The sequence below is a fragment of the Diabrotica virgifera genome, chromosome 9 (assembly GCF_917563875.1).
Source record: "Diabrotica virgifera virgifera chromosome 9, PGI_DIABVI_V3a".
NCBI lineage: Eukaryota > Metazoa > Arthropoda > Insecta > Coleoptera > Chrysomelidae > Diabrotica > Diabrotica virgifera.
In genome coordinates, this window is record NC_065451.1 from 148,292,462 (window position 1) to 148,308,744 (window position 16,283).

Sequence of the window (16,283 nt, forward strand, 5' to 3'; positions counted from 1 at the left end):
CGGGTGGGCACAAAAAGTGCACCCTTGATAAAGCTCGTTACTAACGGTTTCTATATAATTTCTTATTGGTAGGAACGTTATCCATATAATTATCGACGTCTAATTACATAATTGATATCATTATGCGCCATTGAGGAGGCTGAAAGGAAGAATGTGGAGAAAATCGACAAATATGAATTATTGGCTTTTACTGGTATGTTAATTTTGATGTACATCGTAATTTTGTTGTAAGATTTGTAAATTGTTTATATTAATATGTTAGAAGATGCTGTGTTTAGTCAGCATAAGATTCTTAAGTTTAATCCATTTGCAACAACTCTCAATAAATATATTAGCTATTTTCGAGGTGGACATTTTTTACCCACCCTTGGGCGTACATGGAACCTAAAAAAGGTTGGGCGTTTAAGGGTTAAACCCGCTAGCTTCAGATTTCGATGCTCAGTTTTGTCTATCAGCTCTGAAACAAATAAAAGAAATTGTTATAAACTCTTGCTGTGTGAACAGAATTAATATTTGGTATTAAAAGAGACAAAAAGATGTTAAATTAACAATTTTACAATAAAACCTAAAACTTATTTACATATAATATTATTATAATTTATTTTAGATAGTAATACAGCTAGAAGCCTAGAAGCTACGAAAAACATAAAAAAACTTACCTCAATTTCACCAAAGCAAAAAGAATACCAATGTGTACCTATAATCACCACAAGCAGGTGGGTCTATGAAAAACTGAAGAAAAGAAGCTTCAGCTTAGTAATTAAAGTAATAGTCTCGGAGAATTGTACAGTAAATGTTGTAAAAGACTAAAAGAAAAATATCAACATAAGATAGGACATAACCACAAATTATCACCGCTTAGCTTGGCAGGCAGGTTACTTTTTCCGTGTTGCCAGCTGTCGAGTAAGCTTTTTCCCTTAACGTACCTTAAAAATTTCCCACTTTTATGATAAAATTCCCTCCTATGCTCCTATTCAAAATCTGTGAAAATATGTTGAATTATTTTCAAATATTTTGATTTTTTTAAATATTTTACAATTTAGACTGGAGCAAAGATTCCTTTATAAGTTAACTTTTTCCCTTTTATGTTGAAAATTCTCTCCGGTTGTAACACTTTCGTTTTCGTGTGCGTGATATCAGTCAGGGTAACGAACGAAACCGAACCGACCGTAACGTGTAAGTCAACCAAATAGATGACGGCTTTGCAACTGTAAGCTTGCAGCAAAGTTGCTACAAACTTGAATCATCATGTTTGTCATAACAATATTGCAGCAACCTTGACACAAACTTGCCTCGTCATATTTGACGCAGCAATTTAAAGTCAAAGAAGAATCAAACTTGCCATAAGTTTACATGCTATCTGGGACGCAAGTAACAGATTTTATTAAGAAACTTAGCTAGTGGTCTTCTTCCGGTGCTGTCCTATTAGGTTATATACAGCTCCAGATCTTCTCGGGAGGCGCCAGATGGTAGTTTCAAATAGTGAACTGCAACAATTGAGTACTCTGGATGGTTGCCTGGGGAACAAAACTCATCACGTGGTTTTCTGGGAACAAAACTCATCATGAAGGCAAGGGCCGTGCCCTTCTCATGGGTGCCTAGAAAGGAAATTGAGATGTAGATAACCAGCAGCATAAATTTATGAGGGACCCTACCACCCAAGTCAACAAAACCTTAATATCTCCTGCCAGCAGTACAGAAACATTTACGGGTGACTTCTGAACTAAAAGTTATATCCCAAATGTTTTAATTTAAACATCCCTTAAACAGAAAATACAATTTTGTTTTAAACTAATTTAATCCCAAATATTTCTATATACGCCAGTCAATGGGAGCAAGAATAGGATATTACCTCCAAATTCTATCCTACTGCATGGATTTTAATGAAATTTTGGGCCTAGCCTCTACTTATCTCCTAATTTAAAGTCTACCCTATGCCGATGTATGCTTTTGTCTTGGGGGTGGAAATTTTTTTGGTTAAAATTACCACGGAATTCGCTAGAGAACCTAATTCTAAGCAAAAACTGTTCTGTGTAATTTTTTTTTTGAAAACTCGATGCTTTTTGAGATATTCGTGGTTGAAAATTGGCCATTTTCATTGAAACATAATACCTTTTCGAACGGTTTTTTGCGAATACCTTAAAAACTATGCATCTAACTAAAAAAACTATATTACACATTTTTGTAGGTTATAAAAAAACAAAGAGACACTTGCCTTCATAAATCTTCTAGTTATAATACAAAAAGAGATATGGCAGGTGAAAATAGTTTGTTTTTTGCTACATTCTCAAATTGGTGTATTCTACTAACTACTTTAAAAATGGTAATTAAAAAAAAATGAGACAAATTGGGGTCGAAAATGTGTTTAAACTTAAGTAAAATCTTCAAATTTAATTCTTTTTTAAATTCCTTCGTTCATTCACTAGCCAGAGTTATAAACTACAAGAAACTTTTTGATTTTAGTTGAGACTGGACTTATTTATAATAAATTTTTTGTTAAAATTACCACGGAATTCGCTAGAGAACCTAATTCTAAGCAAAAACTGTTCTGTGTAATTTTTTTTTTTGAAAACTGGATGCTTTTTGAGATATTAGTGGTTGAAAATTGACCATTTTCATTGAAACATAATACCTTTTCGAACGGTTTTTTGCGAATACCTTAAAAACTATGCATCTAACTAAAAAAACTATATTAAACATTTTTGTAGGCTATAAAAAAACAAAGAGACACTTGCCTTCATAAATCTTCTAGTTATAATACAAAAAGAGATATGGCAGGTGAAAATAGTTTGTTTTTTGCTACATTCTCAAATTGGTGTATTCTACTAACTACTTTAAAAATGGTAATTAAAAAAAATGAGACAAATTGGGGTCGAAAATGTGTTTAAACTTAAGTAAAATCTTCAAATTTAATTCTTTTTTAAATTCCTTCGTTCATTCACTAGCCAGAGTTATAAACTACAAGAAACTTTTTGATTTTAGTTGAGACTGGACTTATTTATAATAATTTTTTTGTTAAAATTACCACGGAATTCGCTAGAGAACCTAATTCTAAGCAAAAACTGTTCTGTGTAATTTTTTTTTGAAAACTCGATGCTTTTTGAGATATTAGTGGTTGAAAATTGACCATTTTCATTGAAACATAATACCTTTTCGAACGGTTTTTTGCGAATACCTTAAAAACTATGCATCTAACTAAAAAAACTATATTAAACATTTTTGTAGGCTATAAAAAAACAAAGAGACACTTGCCTTCATAAATCTTCTAGTTATAATACAAAAAGAGATATGGCAGGTGAAAATAGTTTGTTTTTTGCTACATTCTCAAATTGGTGTATTCTACTAACTACTTTAAAAATGGTAATTAAAAAAAATGAGACAAATTGGGGTCGAAAATGTGTTTAAACTTAAGTAAAATCTTCAAATTTAATTCTTTTTTAAATTCCTTCGTTCATTCACTAGCCAGAGTTATAAACTACAAGAAACTTTTTGATTTTAGTTGAGACTGGACTTATTTATAATAAATTTTTTGTTAAAATTACCACGGAATTCGCTAGAGAACCTAATTCTAAGCAAAAACTGTTCTGTGTAATTTTTTTTTTTGAAAACTCGATGCTTTTTGAGATATTAGTGGTTGAAAATTGGCCATTTTCATTGAAACATAATACCTTTTCGAACGGTTTTTTGCGAATACCTTAAAAACTATGCATCTAACTGAAAAAACTATATTACACATTTTTGTAGGTTATAAAAAAAAACAAAGAGACACTTGCCTTCATAAATCTTCTAGTTATAATACAAAAAGAGATATGGCAGGTGAAAATAGTTTGTTTTTTGCTACATTCTCAAATTGGTGTATTCAACTTTAAATAACAGAGAAACGGTCGATTTGAGGTGTATAATGCTACTAATACCTTTTGTAGTGCTTGAAAAGATCTTTAAAATGAGCTATATTATAAGTTATAAGTCCATTACATTAAAACTAAGCGAGATATGCTGCAAACAAAATTAATAACTAATGTATTTTAAGAAAAATGAGAAGTAATTTTAACCCCCATCCACCAAAATGTAAATGCATCGTTTTCCTTCCACAATACCTTTTATTATAGTGTTATGTCTATGTTCAAAAAGTTGGACGGGTTTAAAATGAATGGTTTTTGAAAAAAAAAAAGATCAAATTATAGAACGCATTTTTAAATTTTCTTAAAAATCTTCTTTTTTCTCCATGTAACTTGAAAATGATAGAAGATACAGTAATGAAAAATAAAAAGGAAATTTTTATCTGAAAAAGCCCTACATTTTTGTGCGGTATCTTTTTTTCGTATCTCTTATCATTTTCGAATTACATGGAGGAAAAGGAGGATTTTTAAGAAAATTTTAAAATGCGCTCTATAATTTGATCTTATTTTTTTCAAAAACCATTCATTTTAATCCAGTCCAACTTTTTGAACACAGAAATAACACTATAATAAAAAGTATTGTAAAAGGAAAACAATGTATGTATATAATGATGGATGAGGGGTTAAATATACTTTTATTTCTTCTTAAAATACATTAGTGATCAACTTTTTTGCAGAATATCTCGCTTAGTTTGAATGCTATAGATATTTAGTATTGCTCACTAAGGTCTTTTCAAGCACTACAAAAGTTATTAGTATCATTATACATCTAAAATCGACAGTTTCTCTCTATTATTTCAAGTTGAATACACCGATTTGAGCATGCTGCAAAAAAACAAACTCTTCTTACCTACCATGTCCCTCTTTGTATTTTAACTAGAAGATTTATTAAGGAACGAATCTCTTTGTTTTTTTATAACCTACAGAAATATTTTATATAGTTGTTTTGTTAGTTGCATAGTTTCTAAGGTATTCGCAAAAATACGTCCGAAAGGGTGTCATTTTTCAACGAAAATGGCCACTTTTCAACCACGAATAACTCAAAAAGTTTATTTTTGAAAAAAATGAGGTTCTCTAGCCTCTTCCGTGGCTATGTTAACCATAACATTTTTTACCCCCGAGAAGGGGTGGGAACCACCCCCAGGATAAAAGCGCACATCGACATAGGATAGACTTTGTTTCTTGATCTATTCCCTACTTACTGTGAAAATATTAAGTAAATCGATGTAGTAGGATGGAATTCTGAGCCAAATACCCTAATAACATTAACGAATTTTAAACTAACAAGTGAAACTTGAGAATAGTTATTATTATTTAAATTAATGCTGATGAAGACTCTGAACTTTTCGTCCAGGCAGCGCCGGATAAAGGTGCGGGCGAGCCGGGCGACCGAATTTTGGGGGCGCCAAATTTTGAGAGAGCCGATATATAAATATAATATTTTTTACATTCATTATTTTTTTAGACTTTATAGATTATTTTTGGGCTAAGATTACCTAAGACAATTATTATTGAATAATTGTAACAATAAGAAAACTATTTCTAGCTCACAAAAATTCTCTAATAAAAATAATGCAACCTAAAAATTGTTATGGCTTTTAAAGGTTAAAGGTCATTTGTCAGGTAATACCTATACTATCACTTTTATGGTAACAATGTTATACATACATACTTAAAATACACGAACATCAGATTAACGAAGTATCAACAAATTTATGAATAGTCAGTGATATTATACTGGCGCTTGTCATCTAGCCTCAATGGTTAAATATTTTGTCTTCCTGTTCTGTAAACTTTGCGTTGTCAACATTGTTGTGTGTCCGTGGCCCGTGGGTGTGTAATTTGAAATAAAAAAAAACAAACTGGGTATGTATGAATTAGAAATGACAAGTTCTTTTTCAGATATGAATATACAAATATATTTATATATAGAAATAAAATTTATTTATATATAATAAAATAAAAATATATAGAAATTTATTTCGAATACTTTGTAAGCGTTAAGATTTCACTTTTTGCATAAAATCGGCACGACCGACATATGAAAAAAAGGAAGAATAGATTTTTGTATCACAAATTGAACGAGTAATTCCAAAATGATTTTTTATATGAAATATCTCAGTATTTGCGCCAACAGTAGATATAAAATTCTTAATTTTATTTCAAAAATGCGCAATAATTACCTCTTAAAACACATCAAATTTCATTTGCATATCTGAACCGGTTTTAGACCAATAAATAAATCGTCAGTTTGTAAGAAAAATTTCAACACCCCATATCTCGGAAACGAAGTATTTGCTGACATACGTTTATACAGCAAACTGTCATTATTTTTTCATATAGAATTACCCTTTAAAGTTTGTCGCATTTATTTAGAAACACCCTGTATATAAGGATTTCCATAGTTTTCACTGTATTATTTCACTTAACGGTTCTCTTCAGTTTTTTCTGTTTTGCCAGTCCCCTTCATGCAGGTTTCTTTTCTATTGCTTCGTCCATTTTATCTCTAAAAGATCTTCGGGGTCTGCCTCTATTCATTCTCCAATCTGTTATTCTGTTTAACCAATGATTTTGGTCTGCTCTTCTGCCATGTCCGTACCAGGTTAATCTCTTTTGTTTTATTTAGTTTATTATCTCTTGAATTCATGACCATTATTTTCTTAATCTCTATGTTATTTATTCTATCTCTTCTACAGCTTCTACTTAGGTATTCCATCTCCGTTGCTCTTATTTTGCATTTGGTTTTCGTATTTTTTATTCAATTCTCACACCCATTATTCAGAATACGTGTCATGGTGTTATATTATATTCTTCTTTTTGTTTTTATACTGTTTTCTTGTCCCACAGTACCGGGTTTCATTTTAGTATACAGTCTTGTTTGTCTAATCACTCGATACCTAGAACCATAGCTTGGTTTTAGGTATAGAGTCATAGAGATAATAAAAAGCTCATGAGAATTTTGGATTTCGAAAAATGAAATCGGTTTTTAAAAAATATTTTTATTTCTAAACTACAATTTTAAATATGACTGAACTCGACAAGACCAAGAATAATAATGAATTTTACAATGCAAATATAATGAAACAATCTAACAAACTTCTGGTGGAAACTGCAGAGTAAGCTGCAGGTGTTGGTTGGGATTCTGCCAGGTCCGGACTTTCGTACCATGTAACTCCTCCGTCCTTAAGAGGAAAAAATAACGGAGGTATTTTTGGATTCCAAATTTTGGGGACATCTTTCTTCCAATGGGATTTCGTCAGGAACCTTCTTATTTTTGTAATATTTTCGGCATCTAGTAATGACATAAATTGTAACGATTAGTATTAATATAGTTAGGATGACTGAACCAGTGCTGATAATGGGTGTAGTTGGAAAGCCAATTTCTTCTACAGGTGAAAGATTTCTGGTGATTCTGTTAATTTCGTATAGTCCTTCCACGTCGATTTTGCTTAAATTGGTTACTTGATAATTTACCTTTTCAGTCGAAAAATGTTCTAATTTTGGTAATATAATGATTTTTCCAGATTGGATACGTGGGTTGTTTGAAAATTTTAAGGTTCCAACCTCTATTTCACATTTTGGTGGGATTTCTATTAACGAAGGTTCTTTTATTTCCAAAAACGAATTGGACACACATTTTGAGATGAATTTGACAGTACTGGACGGAATTATCAAGATTTGGTTATCCATAACGTGTTCAATAATGGGTTCTTGTAGATTTATTTCAGTGGCGTAGCATTTCTCTGGATTACGTCCATCAATCAATTTATAGGTGCAGGTATCTATTTGGGTGTAGTCCTGTTGACAGTAGTATCTGGTTTCGAGGATGGGACATTCTTCTTTTATCGATAGTGATTTTTCTCCTTTTGCCAAGTAGGGATATAAAGGAATATATGTTTGATGATTTTGTATTACGGGGTAAACATGGAAGAAGTCGTAATTTTCTGATTTGAATATAGGAACATGGATAGCGAATATAAGCTTGGATTCATAAAAGGTTACTTGGGTACTGAGAAAGAGATAGTATGTTAGCACATTGTTAAATTTTGCGATTTGTTCTTCTTTGTATATATGTGATAAATATGACATCATTTCTGTGATTTCTTGGGTAGATATTATTGAATTGTGAAGAGTATTTAATTTAGAGAAAACGATCGAATTTTCAATATTGTCAATAAATGTTATTAAATTTTGGCAATCGAGATTAATTTGGTAAAGGATACTTTGATAAGTTATGTAGTTACCCAAAGTAATTATTTTGGTTTCTAATGAATATTTAAATTTTTCAATATTGTCTTGCAATTTTTGTTGATTTTGCCACAAGGTTGATAAAGACTGATTATAATGATTAACAAGCTTTTTGTACAAAGTTGACTGAAGGTTAAGTTCATGAATTACATTTTTCTGATTTAATTGTAAAATATTGATTGCTTTATCGTATCGTTCTCCATCGTCGGCATCTAAAGTTCCAAAAGCCCATTTATTAATTTTGCCTATTCCATCTATTAAACCTCTTTTAGAGCGAATATGTGGATTTAAATTTTCAAATTTTCTTTCAAGAATTTTTATTAAGAATTCGGTTCTTTTTGTCATTTGTTCAGCTAAGTTATGAAAAGATATAGGGTTAGAAGCATTACTTACTATTAGACTATTCTTAAGGCTATAAAAATGTTTAGTTAAACTAGTTATCTGTTTAGTTACTTCTCTTAAATCTAGATAGTGTATAAAAGTATGCTTAGTGTAAATAATTTTACAGGGTCCTAACAATATGGGTAACAAAGGGTTCGATATAGAAGTAATTTTTACATCTTCTCCTTCACATCTATGTTGAAGTGCCAGGAATATCAGGAGCAAACACGTTGTCCGGATTTTCATTTTCCTGAAAAGATATTTTTGGTTTTATTTTGGGTTTTCTGATTATATTTTTATGGTAATTTCCTTTATTAGTTTGTAATATAAGACCTGAATCTTGAACAATTTCAGTCTTTTTAAATTTGGGTGCCTTTTTATCGCGCAATTTTGTTTTGACGTATGCAACGTCTTGGTTAGAAAAATCTGGAGGGTCATTTCGATTTTCATTTAATTTATTAATTATTTTTTCTTTTGTTTCTTCGTTTCTAGTTTTTATTATTTCATATAACTGTTTACTTGCTTTTTTATGATTTTGTACATAGTAAGATAATATAAGGTTATCGTCCAAGTCAAAAGGATCTGGACTATTAATATGTCCTTTTATGATTTCAAATGGGGTAAATTTAGTGATGGAATGAATTGAATTATTATAACTTAGAATAGCATGTTTTATTAATTGATTAGGGGTTAATTCTTTATTTTCCTCTCTAAGACAGCGAAAGCATTCTATTAATGTAGAATGAAACCTTTCTACGGGAGAGTTGGAATTACTATTTTTAGAAGTTGTGAAATGTAGTTCTATATGGTGAAGTTTACAAAAATCTTTAAGGTCATTATTTTTGAATTCTGTGCCACAATCGGCGGTAATTTTATATGGTAAACCATGGTGGCTTACAAAGAGAAGTAAATTTTCCACTACAGAGGTGCCATTGACACTAGGTAAAGGGTATGCTTGGGCATATCTCGAAAATGAATCTATGATCGTTAAATATGATTGATTAGAAATTTTAAAGACATCTACATGAATATGTTCAAAGGGTTTTGATGCAGTGGGAGTTAAACTAAATTTTATAATTGGAGGATTTCTATCGTATTTATTTTTAAGACAGGTTTCGCAATTATTTATAAATTGTTCGATATCTTCTGCCATTTTTGGCCAATAGTAACGTGATCCTAAAGACATTTTTACTTCGTTTATACCACGATGTCCTTTTTTGTGTACATGATAATATTCTAATTTTTCTTTTTGTTCCTGCGTATTTATTATGTCAGTTAAAAATTTTGTGGAATGTACAAATTTAAAAGCAGAATTTTTAAAATAATTCTGAACTATTACTACAAATGTTTCTGGTAAAATATTTTCTCTAAAATACAATGCATAAATCTTTTTGGGGTCTATATATTCTTTTACAAATTTAAAAATACTTTCTTCAATATTTATTTGGGGTAAAGTAACATAAAATCTATTATTATCAAATATTTTTTCATTTTTGCATTTTATTTTATTTATTTCTCCACCTATTATTATAATTTGATTTTTATAAGTATTTAAAGCTCTTTCGGTTATGGGTATACCTAGAATTGGATTTTCTAAAGAAGTATGACACGTTTCTAAATCTGAGTCTTCTGTTTCTGGATTTTCGAAAGGGGGTCGAACTTGTATGTCCGAAATAATATTTATTTTATTTGTTGATCCATCATTTAGTAAGGAGTCAAGGTCTCCTTCTGAAAGTTGCGGTAAATCGTCTAAGTTGCTTAGTTCATTATCTATTATTTCATTTATGTCGCCTAAATTAACATCCATCGATTCTGTCTCGATAGCATTCAAGTCGGAATCTATTTTAATTCTAGAAAGTGCGTCGGCTACTTTATTATTTTTTCCTTTTAAATATTGAATATTATAATCAAATTCTTCGAGCTTAAGTCTCCACCTTACTAAGCGAGAGTTTGGCTCTTTAAGTGAGAACAACCACTGAAGGGGTTTATGATCAGTTAAAATTTGGAATCTGCGACCGAAGAGATAAGGTCGAAAATATTTGCAACCATATACAATCGCTAATAACTCTTTTTCTATGGTTGAATAATTAATTTCGGCTGAATTCAAAGTACGTGAGGCGTAACATATAGGATGGTTATCTTGCATTAGAACAGAGCCTATTGCGAAATTAGAGGCATCTGTTATTAATTGAAAAGTTTTATTAAAGTCAGGATAAGCTAAAATAGGTTCTGAAGTTAAAAGATTTTTACAAATATTAAAACAGTCTAAGAATTCTTTATTGTGGATAACTTTCTGATCCTTTTTCAAACACATGGTCATAGGTTTAGTTATAGCTGCAAAGTTTTTAATAAATTTTCTATAGTATCCTAACAAACCTAAAAATGATTTTATTTCCTTCTGTGTACGAGGGATAGGAAAATTTTTAATAGCTTTAATCTTTTTTGGATTAGGCTTAACTCCGTCTGGGGTCACTATATGCCCTAAAAATTCAACTTCCTTTCTGAGGAATTCGCATTTATCAATTTGTATTTTTAATTGTGCATCTTTTAGTTTTGCAAACACTAATTTTAAATTTTGAATGTGCTCTTGGAGACTTGTGCTAAAAATAATTATATCGTCCATATATACCATACAGATTTTATTTTGTAAATCCTTTAATATTTCATCCATTACCCTTTGGAAGGTGGATGGTGCGTTTTTTAAGCCAAAAGGCATTCTTAAAAATTCGTAGTGTCCATTATTAACGCTGAATGCTGTTTTTTCTATGGAGCAGGGGCTCATCTCGATTTGATGAAAACCGCTAGCTAAATCAAGAGTAGTAAAATATTGTGCTCGTCCTAATTTGTCCAATATTTCGGTAATATTGGGTATCGGATATCGATCACTAATGGTTTTATCGTTAAGTTTCCTATAATCTATAACGCAACGAAATTTTTGTTGATTGGAAGAATCGAGTTTCTTCTTTACGATCCAAAGCGGCGATCCCCAAGGACTGCTGCTGGGTCTAATAATCCCGTCGTCTAACATTTTGTCAATTTGCTTTTTAATTTCTTCTTTATGGACATACGGATATCTGTACGACTTTACATGTACAGGTTCTTCGTCGGTTGTTTTAATAACATGTTTTACTTTTGACGTAAATGTAAGTGGGTCACCGGGTTTCAAAAATATATCTTTATATTGAGAGCATAATTTGATAATTTCGGATTTTTCTTCTGCGTTCATATGATCCGTTCTAACAAGATTTTGTATTTGCATTTTATCTATTTTATGTTTATTTTGTCTATTAGAAAATTCAAATTTATAACATTGATAAACATTAGAATTATATGGATAAGCGTATAGGGGTTTTAATAAAGTTATAGATAAATTTTTATTTGTTTCATTGACAAATTCTACTAAAGCTAAACCATTATTTGCTACAGTTAGCATTTCTGGTACATACATATCACCTAAAATTATCTTATCAATTAATATTTCACCGTTTGGTACGGTCACAGGCACTTCCTTTAAAATCTTTTCATAAGGGCCAACAGATATTTCAAACTTTATGTCTGATGGTTTTCTAAATTTAATAGGGATTATTGCGTTAGTGCTAACAAGACATTTATTATTAAGGTCAATATTAAACCTCATTGATAATAGGTCATTTATACCGACCACGCCGTCGAAAAATTCGTGGAAGTCGTATAATATGAAATTTAAGATATTGTCGCGGTTAAATTCTTGAAACGCTGGTATCGCAGCTTGGTATTTGATATTTTTCGTACCGAGAGACGTGGAAATTGAAACGTTGGAATGAAATATACAATCTGAATAAAATTGTTCAGCAATACTTGGTTTTAAGATTGACTTAGTACTACCGGTATCTACCAATAATTTTAATGGAGGATTAGAAATAGTAATATAAGGTAAAGGGTTATTAGAGGTTAAATTCAATTCGATTAAGTTATTTGGTTTTCTGAGGCGGCTTCCTGAAAATTCTGAGAAAAATAATCTAAATCTACTTGCTCACTGGAATGGATATCTGCGTCGACGTCGCTATGCGTCTGTTCGCATTCCTGTCCATCGTAATCATTATTATATAATTCTTCAGCTATTATATTTGGCTTTTGCCCATTATTTTGAAAATAGTTTCTCCTAAAATTATTTGTTCTTCTATTGAACGTTGACGGGAATCTAGAATTTGTAGACATATTCATCGGTTCCGGCTTCGGAAGGCGATGCTGGGGAATTTGATTTGGTCTGAAAATATTCGTATTTCGGGAAGGTCCGAAGACTTCTGAGTTCGTTGGGAGATTTTTAGGGGGTAACTGTTGAGGCTGTACGTTAATAGGTTGGCGAGGCCATGGGGGATTTTGAAAATAATTATTATTTGTATTAAAGTTTGGATTTGGGGGAATAGAAGAGTTTGGTTGAAAATATTGATTGCTCATAGGATTATAAAATTGCCTGTTTGGATTAGGGAAATTCTGCTTTCTGAAATTGTTTCTATTTTGGTGTGATTTATTGTCATTAATATCGGAATAGAGTTTTTCGAAGTTCTCGAATTCATTTACATAAGCTATGGCGTGTTCTAAAGAAGCTGGTGCTTTTAAATGCATATTATTTCTTAATGTGCCGGTACAACCCGCAATAAAAGTATTTAGTGCTGTATTTTCGCAAAATTGTATGAAAACAACTTTTTGATTTGCATCAAGATTAGTATCATTGCTAATTCTTTGTACTATACTACTTCTCAATAATTGTAATCTATTTCCAAATTCTATTAAATTTTCATTTCTTTGTGGCCTAGTTCTAGTCAGTTCTTGTGTTAAACATTCTAAGTTACGTTTATCAGAAAAACATTGTATAAGCGCGGCTTTTAAAAGTGTCCAATCATTTAATTCTACCCTATTTCCTACCATAAGCTCAGCCTTTCCTACAAGTTTATTTTGAATACATTCAAAAATGTGATTATTTAATTCTTGGTCATTATATGCTCTATATGTAATAACTAAATTATCGCAAAGAGAAATAAATTTGTTTAAGGTATTAGTATCGCCATCATAAGGTCTAATATTTGAAATTTTTGATTTAAATAATTCCCAATTAATAGGACGACGTTCAGCTTGACTAGTTGCCATTTTAATATTTTTCTTATCTTTACTCTTTTTACTTTTAAAGCTTACTTTTAAATTCTTAAGAGATTCTACCAAGGAATCTTCATCAATCATAAAAATTAAAATATCGTTTCATAAACAATGTCTTAACAAAACTATCTTCCGAATTTATGAAAAATAAATAAGGAAGGCAAGAAGGAAACTTGGCACTCACCTCGATAGTCTTTGCCAACTACTTCTCCAAATTCGTCTACCCAAATGAAGGTCTGCTGTCACTGAAGGGCTGCTTTCCACTGGGGCTGCTTTCCACAAAACGGAATGTTCGTTTGGATTTGCACTTAAGGTGTTAAAACGCCAAAGTCCCGAAAAGTTCTGTTTTCCGATAAATACGAAATTCACAGTTTCGCGACTCGCACGAAATCCTACTGACTGCGCCAATTTTGGATTTCGAAAAATGAAATCGGTTTTTAAAAAATATTTTTATTTCTAAACTACAATTTTAAATATGACTGAACTCGACAAGACCAAGAATAATAATGAATTTTACAATGCAAATATAATGAAACAATCTAACAAACTTCTGGTGGAAACTGCAGAGTAAGCTGCAGGTGTTGGTTGGGATTCTGCCAGGTCCGGACTTTCGTACCATGTAACTTGAGATAGTAAAAAAAAATTAATAAATGATTTTATTTGAATTTACATAGATGATTCTAAGGCCAAGGATATGACAACGGCTCTAACATGAAGAGAAAAAATAAAGGTGTACAAGCTCGCGTTTGCAAAGAATATCCTCGTGCTATTTTATTCTAAGTGGCTACCACTCCCTCAATTTAGTTATTGGGGATGCAGCTATATCTTGTGCACAATCAACATGTTTTTTTGGTATTGTAGAAGATTTATACACATTAAATAATATTAATGAGTCAGATTAAATAAATTATTAGAAGAATTTTTTACTAAGCAACAACATTTTTGTTTAATTTAGTAGTATTTTGTATTTTGACAACGACACCCGATTTGGGCGTCGAAACGTTAATAAAATTATTTTTTTCATTTTAGGTAAGCACTGATGACGACTGGTAAACCAGTCGAAAATTAGTTATGTGATTGTGATGTAGCCCTTTTTAGGGATTTTAAATATATACCTTTTATAAAGGATTTACTATTTTTTTTTTTCAATTTAAATGTGGCTTATTTCTCATCTAAATAGTTATTTATGCACATTTTTTCTGCTTGTTGACAATGTGCATTTACCTTTTACCTCGCTCCTTCGTCGCTTGAACTTCAAATGTGCTCGTTATGCTATGCCCTATGTTGGATAAGTTATAAATAATGACTATCGTACTATTTTTTAAATAAATATATTTTTACATAGTTCTTTATGGTAAAATTTTGATTTTTTTTTAAATTTTTTTATATTTGCAGTAAATTTGTATACATATTCTTGTATGAAGGGGCGCCAAATTTTATTTTGCCCGGGGCGCTCAAAACCCTAAAACCGGCCCTGCGTCCAGGGTACTTAACGCTATATAAAATATACATCCTGCTAAATTTTTTTTTATTTTTTTAGATCTTGAATGGGTTATCTCAGAACCGGATTTCATCATGTACCAGAACACTTTGAAAGACCTATGTGATTGTAGATATTTATATTAATAATTTATCATAGGTTAATGTATCAATAGATTTTTTGGCCTGACCACTTGCTACCAAAAAAATGTCATTTTCTTGCAGCCCTCTCTCATAGCATCTCAACCCTTAGAAAAATAATCATTTTTTATAATTAACGATTAAAATCATTTTATCAAATTAATGCAATTTTTTCAAACTGATATTTGTGGATGTTTCTTATGTGAAAGAAAGTTCTAGGGATATGTTTATAGATATAGAACTGTTATATATGTGTAATATTTTGTACAATTCGGTTTTTCTGTTTTTTAATGGCAACAAAAATGTAAAAGCGTAAATAAACATCATAAAATAGTTTTCTTTTGTTTGTGTTTACCTAAAAATTCCTGTTAGTGCAGTCATTGAAGCGTAAAATAGGTTTTTACCTCCGACATTTTTTACTATGAACCGATTTACATGAGATTTTGGAATTAGGCCTACCTTATCCTTTACTTCAAAAGTGATTTGAGCTGAACTCCATTTTTTATTTTTATGGGGTGAAAACAACCCCTTAATGGAAAAAATTGACATTGAGCCATTTTATCGCCAGAAAACGTGTTTAATATTAAAGAGTGATATTGTGAAGTATTTTATAACACAATAACCTCATGTTAAACTCATTTTTATCCCCTTGAAAACCGCACAACCCTTGCAAACAAACTCTAATTCGAAAAAATTTACAAAAAATTAATTTAGTATGACATAAAAAGATTTAAATATAGCGTAAATGATATTTTACGTTCTCTATCTTAATTATCATACTGTTAACCCCTTTCAACCCTTAAAAACAACCCCTAAATAGATAAAATTTACAAAAAATTAATTTGGTTTGACAAGAAGACTTAAATATAGAGTAAATAATATTTTACGTTCTCTATCTTATTATTTAATTGTTAACCCCTTTCAACCCTTAAAATCAACCCCTCGAATTAAAATTGTATAACAAATTTCTTTTGATACACTAAAAAGGATTTAAATATCGTT

General features: G+C 30.7%; 1 protein-coding gene across 2 annotated transcripts in view; it reads left to right on the plus strand.

Annotated features, from left to right (window-relative positions):
* The window catches only part of LOC126892552 (eukaryotic translation initiation factor 1A, X-chromosomal), a 70,476-nt gene extending 54,860 nt beyond the window's left edge, over window positions 1–15,616 (plus strand). The window contains exons 4-5 of one of the 2 annotated variants that reach the window (XR_007700900.1): window positions 608–716; window positions 15,202–15,616. The gene's annotated coding sequence lies outside the window, so the exon portion shown is untranslated. The remainder of the gene's footprint in view (window positions 1–607; window positions 717–15,201) is intronic. The other variant, XM_050662117.1, reaches the window with a different exon arrangement.
* The last annotated feature ends 667 nt before the right edge of the window (window positions 15,617–16,283 follow it).